Consider the following 13649-nt stretch of genomic DNA (forward strand, 5'->3'; position numbering starts at 1 on the left):
AGAAATGGGCATGGCTTGGTGACTGAACAACAGTTGTTGTCTATCTGAAATTCAAATATAACTGGACATTTGGTTATTGTGTCTGGCAACCCTATCACTGATTTCTTTGAAAAAATTCATAGTTTCAAATTTTTATTGAAAACTTTTAATGAGAAAAAGGGTAAGAAGGTGGCCAGACCCATCTGCTGGGGGGAATAGCTTTGAAACAGTAGGGAAGGTGGCAAGGCACAATCTTTTAAAAAAAAAAAAAAGTCATTGAGGATATAACAAAAACTAGTTAGAACCAACTAGGTCCAAGAGTGTGAACATTTTACTTCTGGTACACCCTGATATTAGAAAAGATTGAAGGCAAAAGGAGAAGGGAGCAGCAGAGGATAAGATGGTTAGATAGCATCACTAACTTATGGACATGAATTTCAGCAACCTCTGGGAGATAGTGCAGGACAGAGGAGCCGGGCATGCTGCAGTTCATGGGGGCACAAAGAGTCATATATGACTTAGTGACTGAGCAACAAAGACCCTGAGTCTCAGTTTATGCCCATTCAAATATATTAGCTAAATGACATACCCCCAGGTACCATGACAGTTCGGAGGTCCGCCGTGAAGGGCCAAAAAGTGGGCAGTGGCCCAATTTCTAGAAATCTTTGCCTCTTCTCCAAAATAGTTGTTATACTCCTCTCACTCATTACCTTGTGAAATTACACAGCCCATAAAAGCTGATCACCCCCTATTTCAGGGCCTCTCACTTTCGGAGATGGCCCATAGTCTATCTGTGAGGTGTTTCTCCCAGGGCCTCTCTCCCTTCCTGAGACAACCCCATGCACTGGGGTGGCTCTTACTTTTTGATACAGTTTGCATTCTGTTTATGGAATGTGTGTTTCTCTAAATTAATCTACTTGTTAGCTACCACCTTGCTGGGAGCCACCACGGGAGATCCCACCCACGACAAAGGTCATGCAGAGAAGACCTGATAGGCAAAGGCGGATCAGGATTCGAGGGGCTCCCTGGACCTGCTCGAGCATCTACCCCAAAACCAGAATCTGTCTGTCTTACAATTTTATGTCTTTCACCAACTCTTCTGACATTAACAGGGGGCTATCCCCGACCACCTTTTTCTGGAAAAAATCAACTTAGGGCTCTAGCTAATAAGTCTGTTAGACATGATAGGAGTGTTTAAAATCAAACCCCCTCTGTTGGCATTCTAGCTTGTCTGACAGGTTTATCCAGACTCTTGCAGCTACGCATAAGATTATTCACAGCCTCCCAACTGTGAGAGGCACAGGAAGCCTAAAAATATAGAGCCTTTCAGAGGGTTAAAAACTATTAGAGTAGTGCTGGTGTAGGATTTCACTGTTGAGCCAATGCTTGCTGCCAAGTTCCCATATCTCTTATCCACTGTGCACCTGGGAGTGCATTAGTTAACATAGTTGGAAGGTAAGTAAAACAAGTGTAGCCTTGAAATTAACCACATCAGACCTTTGAGCTAATTGGTTCTTTCTTGTAACTCACTGCATCTTTGCTCCGTGAGAAATGTAACGCTGTTTAATACTTTCTGAGGCTGACATAGATTAGAAATATAAAGAAAAAACATTTCAAGGGAAAATAAGTTTTCTGGTTGAGCAGCCTTTATCAAAAGAGGGCCATAAAATGTTCACAGGTCTCCAAGGCCAGAAGATAATGTACACAACATTGTTTATGGGAAAGATATGCAGAAAAAAATCCTGGTTTCGATAAAGACAAAATAGATGTTATGTTTGGGCTGACTCTGTATGAATTTGCATCTTTCATTTCCCTCTATGTACAAGTTAAGGTATAAAAGCTTCCCTGAAAAATAAAGTGACGGACCAGGACCGGCTCCACGAAAGCCTGGTTCCCCCGTGTCTTTCTTTCTTTCTCTCTCTTACTCTCTTTTTCAGGCTGATCCCTTGAAGCATAGAGGCTCTCTGCGTTCACTTTCCTGCCTGGGCTTCTAAGACCTGAACAGGAAGGCGCTCTGCGTCTTCACTCCCTCAGGAGACCGGGAGGGCGCCTGCGGCCTCAGTGAACAGAGCAAGTCCCTTGTCTTGGGGTTTTATTGGCTTTCTGTATAAACCAAGGAATATCAGCTTCTATTCTTTCCTCTCTCATTCATTCATTCATTCATTCTCCAATGCCATTTCTCCTTCAGGTTCCCCTAGATCCTGCAGGGGCTGGACCCTGGCACCACCTCATCTCTCAATGAATTCTTTCTGTGATGAGACATAAAGAACCTGAACTTCATTAAGTCCTGAGACCAGGTGTGTGATCTCAATTATTGGGTAGGCCAAAAAGTTTGTGGGGATTTTTCCTTTACATTTTGTAGAAAAGCCCAAATGAACTTTTTTGGGCAACTCTAAAAACAGTGGGTTCAAGACCCAATCTCTGATGTGCAGTTTCAGTTTCAGGAGGGTCACTTTTAAACTTTGCAACATTATCTTAATCCTAGGTCTTTTTGACATGTAAGTTCACCTCTTCCTCTCCTCCGCTGGACCACAGTGTCTTCTACATCCAATTTCCCCCAACTCAGTTAAGCTCTCCCCTTGTTTAGTACACCAGACAGTGATTCCTCAGGCTTTCCCTGTGGCTCAGCAGTAAAGTATCTGCCTGCAAGGTAGGAGCCACAGGAGATGCAGGTTCTATCCTTGGTCAGGAAGATCCCCTGGAGGAGAACTTGGCAACCCACTCTAGTATTCTTGCTTGGAGAATCCCATGGACAGAGGAGCCTGGCGGGCTACAGTCCATGGGGTCACGAAGAGTTGGACGCGACTGAAGCAACTTAGAACACACACGGAGTGATTCCACAGTTGGAGCTGCCCTCAAGGACACTGACAACACACTACACTGCTAAATTTAGTCTCATGGTTGCACACTATAAAACTATTTATCAACACTTTACAGAGGGCCATTCTAGAACAGCTGTCATCATTTCAACCAAAAATATTTTTTTAAAACAACAACTTTGTCTCAGCATATATGAAGCACTGTATCAGAGGTTCTGCCCTCAGGAACGGTTAAATCAAACAACTGAGTTGAGAATAGCAGCCAGCCACACGTGCACACAAGGTACAGATGCAGGGCAGACACCGGGTGATTGTGTAAGTGCTTACATTCTGTGCTAAGGGGTATGCAGAAACTACTCGTGACCATCGATGTCCTTCAACTCCTGCAGGGCTACCTCCTTCTTGTCTCCCAACCCTCTGCCTTTCAAGACCACGCTGAAGCCTGAATCCAGTGAAGGGATTCTCACTCAGGACAGGAAGACTGAGAAGCCCTCAGGAAACAGCTTTGAAGATTTCCATTTCCCTGGCACTAGGGAGGTGAACTGGGAGACACTGGTTGCAAGCCCAGATGAGAATTAGTTGGGTGAATAAAGTCCTGAAATCACACCAGGGTAGCTCGTGTAGGCAGATTGGGTAGGGTGTCCCCAGAAGAAAAGAACAAGACTCTGAAACAGGAGGGAAGAGTGCAGGGCACAATCTTTAAAAGAATGGAAGAGGCATTGAGAATGTAACATAATCTGATCAGGACCAGTGAGGTCCGAGATGGCAGAAAACCAACTTCCGGTAGACTTTGAACCTCATTATGCGCTCACTGAACTGCGTCAGCAGAACGACACACTCACAGGTGACACGACAGTTCTGAGGCTGACAATAAAAGGACAAAAAGTGGGCATTGGCCCGATTTTTGGAAATCTCTGCCTCTTCTCCAAAATGGTTGGAATAATCCCCTTACTTGTTAGCCTATGAAATTACCCAACCTGTAAAAGCTAACCACCCCACATTTCAGGGCCTCTTATCTCCTGAGATGGCCCACACTCTGTCTGTATGGCGTATTTCTCCCAGGGCCACTCTTATTTTCTGAGACAACCCTGTTCCCTGGGGCCGCTTATGACCATAGGGTCGGACCTAAGAAGAGGTGGCGAGAATACACAGAAGAACTAGTCAAAAAAGATCTTCATGACCCAGACAACCCTGATGGTGTGATCATTCACCTAGAGCAAGACATCCTGGAACGTGAAGTCAAGTGGGCCTTAAAAAGCATCACTACAAACAAAGCTAGTGGAGGTGATGGAATTTCAGTTGAACTACTTCAAATTCCAAAAGATGATGCTATGAAAGTGCTGCACTCAATATGCCAGCAAATTTGGAAAACTCAGCAGTGGCCACAGGACTGGAAAAGGTCAGTTTTCATTCCAATCCCAAAGAAAGGCAATGCCAAAGAATGTTCAAACTACTGCACAATTGCACTCATTTCACACGCTAGGAAAGTAATGCTCAAAATTCTCCAAGCCAGGCTTCAACAGTAGGTGAACTATGAACTTCCAGCTGTTCAAGCTGGATTGAGAAAAGGCAGAGGAACCAGAGATCAAATTGCCAACATCCGTTGGATCATAGAAAAAGCAAAAGAGTTCCATAAAAAAACCTACTTTTGTTTTATTGATTATGCCAAAGCCTTTGACTGTGTGGATCACAATAAACTGTGGAAAATTCTGAAAGAGATGGGAATGCAAGACCACCTGACCTGCCTCTTGAGAAATCTGTACACAGGTCAAGAAGGAATAGTTAGAACTGGACATGGAGCAACAGACTGGTTCCAAACAGGAAAAGGAGTACGTCAAGGCTGTAAACTGTCACCCGGCTTATTTAACTTATATGCAGAGGACATCATGAGAAACGCTGGGCTGGAAGAAGCACAAGCTGGAATCAAGACTGCCGGGAGAAATAGCAATAACCTCAGATATGCAGATGACACCACCCTTTCGGCAGAAGGAGAAGAATCAAAGAGCCTCTTGTTGAAAGTGAAAGAAGGGAATGAAAAAGTTGGCTTAAACCTCAACATAAAAAAAAAAAAAAAAACCCTCAACGTTCAGAAAACTAAGATCACGGCATCTGGTCCCATCACTTCATGGCAAATAGATGGGGAAACAATGGAAACAATGACAGACTATATTTTCTTGGACTCCAAAATCACTGCAGATGGTGACTTCAGCCATGAAATTAAAAGACACTTGCTCCTTGGAACGAAAGTTATGACCAATCTAGACAGAATATTAAAAAGCAGAGAGATTACTTTGCCTACAAAGGTCCATCTAGTCAAAACTATAGTTTTTCCAGTAGTCATGTGTGGATGGGAGAGTTGGACTATAAAGAAAGCTCAGCACTGAAGAATTGATGCTTTTGAACTGTAGTGTTGGAGAAGACTCTTGAGAGTCCCTTGGACTGCAAGGAGATCCAATCAGTCCATCCTAAAGGAAATCAATCCTGAATGTTCATTGGAAGGCCTCATGCTGAAGCTGAAACTCCAATAATTTAGCCACCTGATGCAAAGAACTGACTCCTTGGAAAAGACCCTGATTCTGGGAAAGATTGAAGGTGGGAAGAGAAGGGGACGATGAGGATGAGATGGTTGGATGGCATCACCGACTTGATGGACATGAGTTTGAGTAAGCTCCAGGAGTTGGTGATGGACAAGGAAGCCTGGCGTGCTGCAGCCCATGGGGTCGCAAAGAGTCAGACACGACTGAGCTACTGAACTGAGAGGATAATGTGCTGTGCTGTGCTAAGTTGCCTCAGTTGATTCCAACACTTTGTGACCCTATGGACTATAGCCTGCCAGGTTCCTCTGTCCTTGAGATTCTCCAGGCAAGTATACTGGAGTAGGTTGCCATGCCTTCCTCCAGGGGATCTTCCTGACCCAGGGATCGAACCTGTGTCTCTTAATGTCTCCTGCATTGGCAGCTGGATTCTTAACCGCTAGCACCACCTGGAAAGCCCAGAGGGTATTATGTTAAGTGCATTACATCAGACATAGAAAGACAAATACTGCATTATTTTGCTTATATGTGTAATCTAAAAAGATAAACAAATGAAAAACACAACAGAACAGTTATAATAACACAACATTGTAAATCAACTATGCCCCCAATAAAAAATTTTAAAAAAATTTTGTAAAGCCCATAGAGTTATAGAAACAGATAACAGATATGTGTTCCAGAGCGGGAAGGGGTAGTGGGTGAAAAGAAATAGATGAAGTGGAGTCAGAGGTACAAACTTCCAGGTACAAAATAAATGAGTTGTGAGTATGAAATGTACTGTGTGGGGAATATAGTCAGTAACTATGTACTGTCTTTGTATGGTGATATGTCACAACTAGAATTGTTGCATTGATCAGTATGAAATGCATAGAAATATTGGATCACTATATTGTGTAATAGGAACTAACATGGTGTTGTAGGTTAGTTATACTTCAAAAACAAATAAATTCAGAAGAGAGATTTCCAGATCTGTGGTTACCATAGGTGGGGGAGCAGTGGGGAAGGGGGCCAAGATGAAGGCAGTCGAAAGGTACAAACTTCCATTCTAAGACAAATAAACATTAAGGATGTCACATGTGTGTGCATGCATGCTAAATCACTTCAGTCGTGGCCAACTCTTTGTGACCCCATGGACTGCAGCATGCCAGGCTCCTCTATCCTCCGCTATTTCCCAGAGTTGGCTCAGATTCATGTCCACTGAGTCTGTGATACTATTTAACCATATCATCCTCTGCATCACCCTTCTCCTTCTGCCTTCAATCTTTCCCAGCATCAGGATCTTTTCCAATGAGTCCAATGGCCAATCAGGTGGCCAGACTATTGGAGTTTCAGTATCAGTCCTTCCAATGAATATTCAGGGTTGACTGCCTTTAGGATGGACTGGTTTGACCTCCTTGCAGTCCAAGGGGCTCTCAAGAATCTTCTCCAGGACCATAATTTGAAAACATCAATTATTCGGTGCTCAGCTCCAACTCTCACACCCGTATATGATTATCGGAAAAACCATAGCTTTGACTACACGGACCTTTGTTGGCAAAGTGATGTCTCTGCTTTTTTTATATATCTCTGCAGAGAAGTGATTCTTTTCTTTAATTTTCATATGATTAACAAAAGACTCAGACCCAGACAACAGTGTAATAAAGAATCCTATTTTTAAAAATAAGAAAAAGACAATCAACCTCAATTGGGGAAATGAAACTTTTCTCACCCAATTTAAAGTATGATAACAGACAATATTTGTGCAGATGTTCCCCTCACCCCCAGAGGGTAACTGTAGTATGGCTGCTTTGAAGCATGACCTTATAAGATCTGGTACAGCTGAAGATGTAACTCTGCTTATTTTCTATAACTATATATACACCTGCTTAAAACAAAATTGGTAATATTCATTAGCGCCCTTTAATAACTTGCTTACATAAAGTGCTTAACAATGTCATGAATATTTCTTATTGATAAACAGAACACTTATTATTAAAAGCCTCCAGCTGAGGCCTTAACTGTGCTTCCTCTCTCTGTACCTCAAGGGGCCTCTGGCCTGATGAAAGGTCACCGGAGGCCTTTGCACACACCACGCTTGAAGGCCCCCCACTGCCAGTGAAGACGCTGCATGCTTGACCTGTTCCTCTCATTGATCCACTGCCCACCCCCAAATTGTCCTTCTGTCCTTGATTTTGCTCCTGTGACTGAGGGGGAAATGCTAGGGGTTTCCAGTTCTCCTGGAAATGAAAACTGCAGGAGGCAGGAAGAGGGAGTGAATGGCAGTAGAGAAGGGCCAGGCAAAGCAGGTGGAATCTTTTGTGTGGCCATAAGCTGCAGCTGTGGGTGGAGTCAGAAGTGACAGGGAGAGAGGGTCATGTGGGTCAGAGGCAAGCTCTCTGCTTTCTCCCTGTCCATGTTGAGGTTACTAAGCCCCAAATCTAGCATTTTGGGGCCTCTGAACATCGATGGGCTCCAACCTCAGCTCATTTGTGTCTGGAGCCCAGTAATCTTTTTGGCTGGGAAAGATTCAAGTCCTATCATTTCCAGGTACAATTTAATTTTTAATTTGCTGAGAAAGATTGAAGGCAAAAGAAGAAGGGGGCAGAGGAGGATGAAATGGTTAGATAGCGTCACTGACTTAAAAGACATGAATTTGAACTCTGCAAGATAGAATGGAGGACAGAGGAACCTGGTGAACTATAGTCCACCGGGCTGTAAAGAGTCGGACGTGACTTAGAGGCAGAACAACAATCCTTTTGGCTCGCTTGTCAGTTCTGAGTCTCCAGATTGACTTTCCCACATTTTCTCCATTTCCTTAAGCCTCTAATTCCACATATTTTTCACTCTCAGCACACGACTTGAACTCCTAATACACAGAGGGATTAGGAATCGTTAGAGAGCTCTCTCCATTTTCTCCCATCAATTCTATAAACTGGGGACTTCCCTGGTGGTCCAGTGGTTAAGAATCTGCCTTCCAATGCAGGGGACACGGGTTCAATCCCTGGTTGAGAAACTAAGATCCCACATGCTTCAGGACAACTAAAACCTGAATGCCACTAGAGAGCCAGTGTTGTGGCAACTTACTGAGTCCAAGCACTGAAACAAGGGAAACCCCCTCACACCACAGTGAAGAGCCCACACGCTGCACTGAAGCCCCAGCACAGCCAAAATATTGATTAATTAGCTAATAACAAATAAAATTCTATAAATTGAACTGCATTGCTATCTGACTTCTTCCTCTCTTCTTCCTGTTGCAGTGGAACAGGGGTTCCCATTCCTGCCCCAGGCCAGTCTCTCTGCTTTTAAACTCATGCCTTTAACATTACTTGATGACATAATGCTTCCACTCCCAACATCCTCAATACCTTCTACAGTATGTAAATATTCGGAGTCACTTGAAGCATCAGCCCTAGGAAAGCGGCCCCACCCAAGTCTTCCTCCAGGTGCCACCCCAGCTCTTGTCTCCATCACAGGCAGAGTGAACAATCCTGGCACATGTCTTAAAAATTCAGACTTCTCCTTTTTCCTTTTTAAACCACAAGGAAGCTTCTTTTCAAACAAATCTGTTTCTAGATGTAGTTGAATGTGGGCACCTGACCCAGCCAAGGGGTGGGAGTTCTACCTCCACTTGTTTGCCTGTTAATCTGAGTATTATTCCATAATACGGCTATACCACAGTTGGTTATCCTTTTCTTCCTTTTTTATAATTTATTTGTTTGTTTCTGGTTGCACTGGGTCTTCATTGTTGCCCGGGCTTTTCTCTGGTTGGGAGAGCAGGGGCTACTTTAGTTGCAGTGCAGGGGCTTCCTAATGTGGTGGCCTCTCTCGTGGTGGAGCGGGGGCTCCAGGGTGCTCGGGCTTCAGCAGTTGCAGCTCACAGGCTCAGTCGTTACAGCTCCTGGTCTCTGGACCACAAGCTCAATGGCATGTGGAATCTTCTCAATCAGGGGTCAGACTTGTGTCTCCTGCATTGGCAGGCAGATTCTTGATCACTGAGCCACCAGGGAAGCCCTTTGGTTTCTTTTTTTCTTTTGGTCACACTGCATGGTATATGGGATCTTTGCTCCCCAACCAGTGATTGAACCCACGCCCCTCGCAGTGAAAGCAAGTGGTCTCAACCACAGGACCACCAGGAAAATCTGCATATACCGCAATTGTTGATCCATTCCCCTGTTGATGAACGTTTGGAGTATTGGTCTATTATAAATCAAACTACAATGAACATTCTTGTACAAGTCTTCGGGAGACATTTGTTTTCATTTCTCTTGAATAAACACTGCAGAATGAAATGGCTGGGTCATGGAGCAGATGCGTGTTTAATTTCATTAAAAACTGCTACACAACTCTCCAAAGAAATGATACCATTTTACAGTCCAAATGTATGAAATTCTATTTGCTTTATGTTGTCACCGACATCGGACACAGCCAGTGCTTGATTTTAGTCTTTTCAGAGAGTCTGAAATGCTTTCTCATTGTGGTTTTAATTTGTAACAATTTCCTGATGTCTAATGATGTTGAGCACCTTCTTCATGAGCTTCTTGACCATTTGTATATCTTCCTTTCCGAAATGTTGGTCACATATCTGACCCTGGAAGGCCGTATAAGTGTGTCTTTAGAAGGATATGGCAGTTTACCTACCATATCGTGGTGCCTTCCTGCTCAGTTGCTTCAGTCGTGTCCGACTCTTTGTGACCCCATGGAGCCCGCCAGGCTCCTCTGTCTGTGGGATTCTCTAGGCAGAATACTGGAGTGGGTTACCATGTCCTTCTCCAGAGGATCTTCCCAAACCAGGGATCGAACCTGAGTCCCTTATGTTTCTTATATTAGCAGGTGGGTTCTTTACCACTAGTGCTAACTGGGAAGCCCCAGCATATAGTGGATTAAACCTCAAGCAAGAAAAACATTCAGCAGCTCAAGCCAGGCACGAAAATATCTTGAGATTAAATTGAACTTTTTAATAAAATGGGATCGAAAGGCTCCACTTCTGCCTTCCCCCCAGCTTCTGTTACCAAAGTGCCTTTGCCACGGGTGTTCAGGCAGTCCCTTCATTCCATAGGTTTTGAAGCCATGTAGTAGAGGCCTGGCTATTTCTCTTCTCCTCCAATCTCACTAGGCAGGCTGCAGAATCCCAGCAACAGCCCTTGCTTGTCCTGCCATAATTCCTTCCTGGAGGAAAAAAAGGCTTTATTTGTTACTTCCTGTCCTATAAGCCAATTCTTCACTATTGCTCCTGAAGCTTCATGGATAAATAAACGAGCAAATGAATAAATCAACAACCAGCTAACCCATCAGGATGTGAGGACAACCCCATCATAATAACTGGAATCTGTGGGAAGCGTTGCAGTTTACAAGATGTTTTCACATATATAATTTATTTTTATCTTCAAAACAAAGTTATAGGGCGTCATTATCATGCCCATTTTACAGATGAGGCCAACTAAGGCCCATAGAGGTTAAAGGAGTGACACATGATAATCAACCTTGGCTGTTCTTAAGGATGGAGCACCGTGGGGCTTCCCTGGTGGCTCAGGGGTATAAACTCCGCCTGCCGACATAGGAGACATGGGTTTAAGTCCTGTGCTGGGAAGAGCCCACATGCCATGGAGAAACTAAGCCAGTGAGCCACAACTATGGAGCCTGTGCTCCAGGGCTGCCACTACTGAAGCCTGCCCTAGAACCCACACTCCACAGCAAGAAAAGCCACTGCAATGAAAAGCCCGCGCACTACAACAAAGAGTAGCCCCCGCTTGCTGAAACTAGTGAAAGCCCATATGGAAACAAGTCCCAGCACGGCCAAAAATAAACAAACAAATACAATTATTAAAAACAACAAAGAATGGAGGACCATGGCTGGCATTCACAAATGGCAGCACGATGGAATCAAACCTGTGTCTATAACTACAGACCGGTTCTGGGAGGGAGGTGAGTGGAGATGAAGAGGCAGAGGGAACCAGGGGAGCGTGCGATGCTGGCCTGCTTTACCTCCCAAGGATGCGACATGGCTCTTTCTTTCCCGGGTGTGATTTGAGGACTCCCTCAAGGAACACCCACCAGTACTGACTTCTGGACACACACAGTGCTTCACATCCCAGCATCATTCATCTCCTTCTCCTAACTAGGAGGACATACTCCTTAAGCTTTTCCCTTGAAGGTCTGTCAATGGCAGAGGCACACAGAGGCCGCCCTGGAGGAAAGAGTATCTGAGCAGAGTCACAAGAAGGAGCAGAAAGAGAAAGATTTTAAATTTGATGCTCTATCTTAAACATTCATGAAGGTTGCACATTTTTCTCCACAATAAAGGTGTGGATTTTTAAATGTATGTGCTTTACTATAAAAATAATACCCCCTTTGCAATGATGCGTGTCACCTCTGTGCTCTGGTGTCCCCTAGCACAGCAGTCCCCAACCTTTGGCACCAAGGACGGGTTTCATGGAAGACATTTTTTTCCCAAGGACTAGGATGGGGTGGGGGGTATGGATGGACTTCAGGATGATTCAAGTGCATTACATTTATTATACACTTTATTTCTATTACTATTATATCAGCTCCACCTCAGATCATCAGGCATTAGATCCTGGAGGTGGGGGACTCACCTCAGACTGGGTCATTTTTCATTTTGAGAAAACAAAATTTAGGTATTAAGAGCCCTGGTTAAAAATTAAATCGTACCTGAAAATGCTATGACTATATACTTGCTGTCATCGTGACTACAATTCCGTTATCAGATTAGCCCAAGGAGAAGGAGGAAACTGGGGTCAGGAAGGAGAGAGGCAGCAGGAAAGAAAATTGGAATATTCAATGGACTTGCTCGAAGCCTCTGACTCTTGTCTCAGACCCAGACATCACAGTGACAGGCACTATGACAGACTGCGGCCTCCACTGAGCCCCACACTGTGAGAGACAGTGACCAGAACCTGGATTGAAGTCTCCTGACAATTATGATCTTTTAAAAGAGAAGCTTGATTTTTCAATTTACTGTATTTGTCAGCTATTTACATTATTTGGGAAATTTTGAGCCACTTGACACATGCAGTTTAAAAACCTCATTAGCAGTGCTCATACCTGCTCTTAGTCACCCAGCCTGACAGGGAAATCCATAATTATGGCTGAGACTAACAAGGAAGCCAGCAAACGACACTTCTTTTTATATTTTCCTTGTCCATATGAAAATGGTTGATGAACAGGGTCTTACATTTAAATTCTGGATTTATATATGATAAAGGTCTTTGTGTGTGTGTGCCCAGTTGCTTGTTCGTGTCTGACTCTTTGTGACTCTATGGACCACCAGGCTCCTCTGTCCATGGAATTTTCCAGGCAAGAATACTGCAGTGGGTTGCCATTTCTTCCTCCAGGGGATCTTCCTGACCCAGGGCTTGAACCCTTGTCTCCTCCATTGGCAGGAAGATTCTTTACCATTGCAACACCTTCTACTATTGACTAACTGCAAGGTAGAGAGGAAAATCAGAGAAAATTCACTTTGAAAGCCACCTTAAACACAGGATGAGTTGCATGGCACTTGTCATTTTGATGAGAACAGAAATGCAGTCCAAGTTTCCATACCTTTCTCCTCAGTTCAGTTCAGTTCACTTGCTCAGTCACTCAGTCGTGTCCGACTCTTTGCGACTCCATGGACTGCACCACGCCAGGCTTCCCTGTCCATCACCCATTCCCCGAGCTTGCTCAAACTCATGTCCATCGAGTTGGTGATGCCATCCAACCATTTCATCCTCTGTCATCCCCTTCTATCTTTCCCAGCATCAGGGTCGTTTCCAATGAGTCAGTTCTTCGCATCAGGTGGCCAAAGTACTGGAGTTTCAGCTTCAGCATCAGTCCTTCCAATGAACATTCAGGACTGATTTCCTTTAGGATGGACTGGTTGGATCTCCATGCAGTCCAAGGGACTCTCAAGAGTCTTCTCCAACACCACAGTTCAAAAGCATCAATTCTTTGGCACTCAGCTTTGTTGATAGTCCAGCTCTCACATCCATACATGACTACTGGAAAAACCATAGCCTTGACTAGACGGATCTTTGTTGGCAAAATAATGTCTCTGCTTTTTAAAACGCCATCTAGGTTGGTCATAACTTTTCTTCCAAGGAGCAAGCGTCTTTTAATTTCATGGCTGCAGTCACCATCTGCAGTGATTTTGGAGCCCAAGAAAATAAAGTCTCTCACTGTTTCCATTGTTTCCCCATCTATTTGTCATGAAGTTATAAGACTGGATGCCATGATCTTAGTTTTCTGAATGTTGAGTGTTAAGCCAGCTTTTTCACTCTCTTCTTTCACTTTCATCAAGAGGCTCTTTAGTTCTTCTTCTCTGTCTGACATAAAGGTGGTG

This window comes from Budorcas taxicolor, chromosome 11 (assembly GCF_023091745.1).
Source record: "Budorcas taxicolor isolate Tak-1 chromosome 11, Takin1.1, whole genome shotgun sequence".
Classification (NCBI taxonomy): Eukaryota; Metazoa; Chordata; class Mammalia; order Artiodactyla; family Bovidae; genus Budorcas; species Budorcas taxicolor.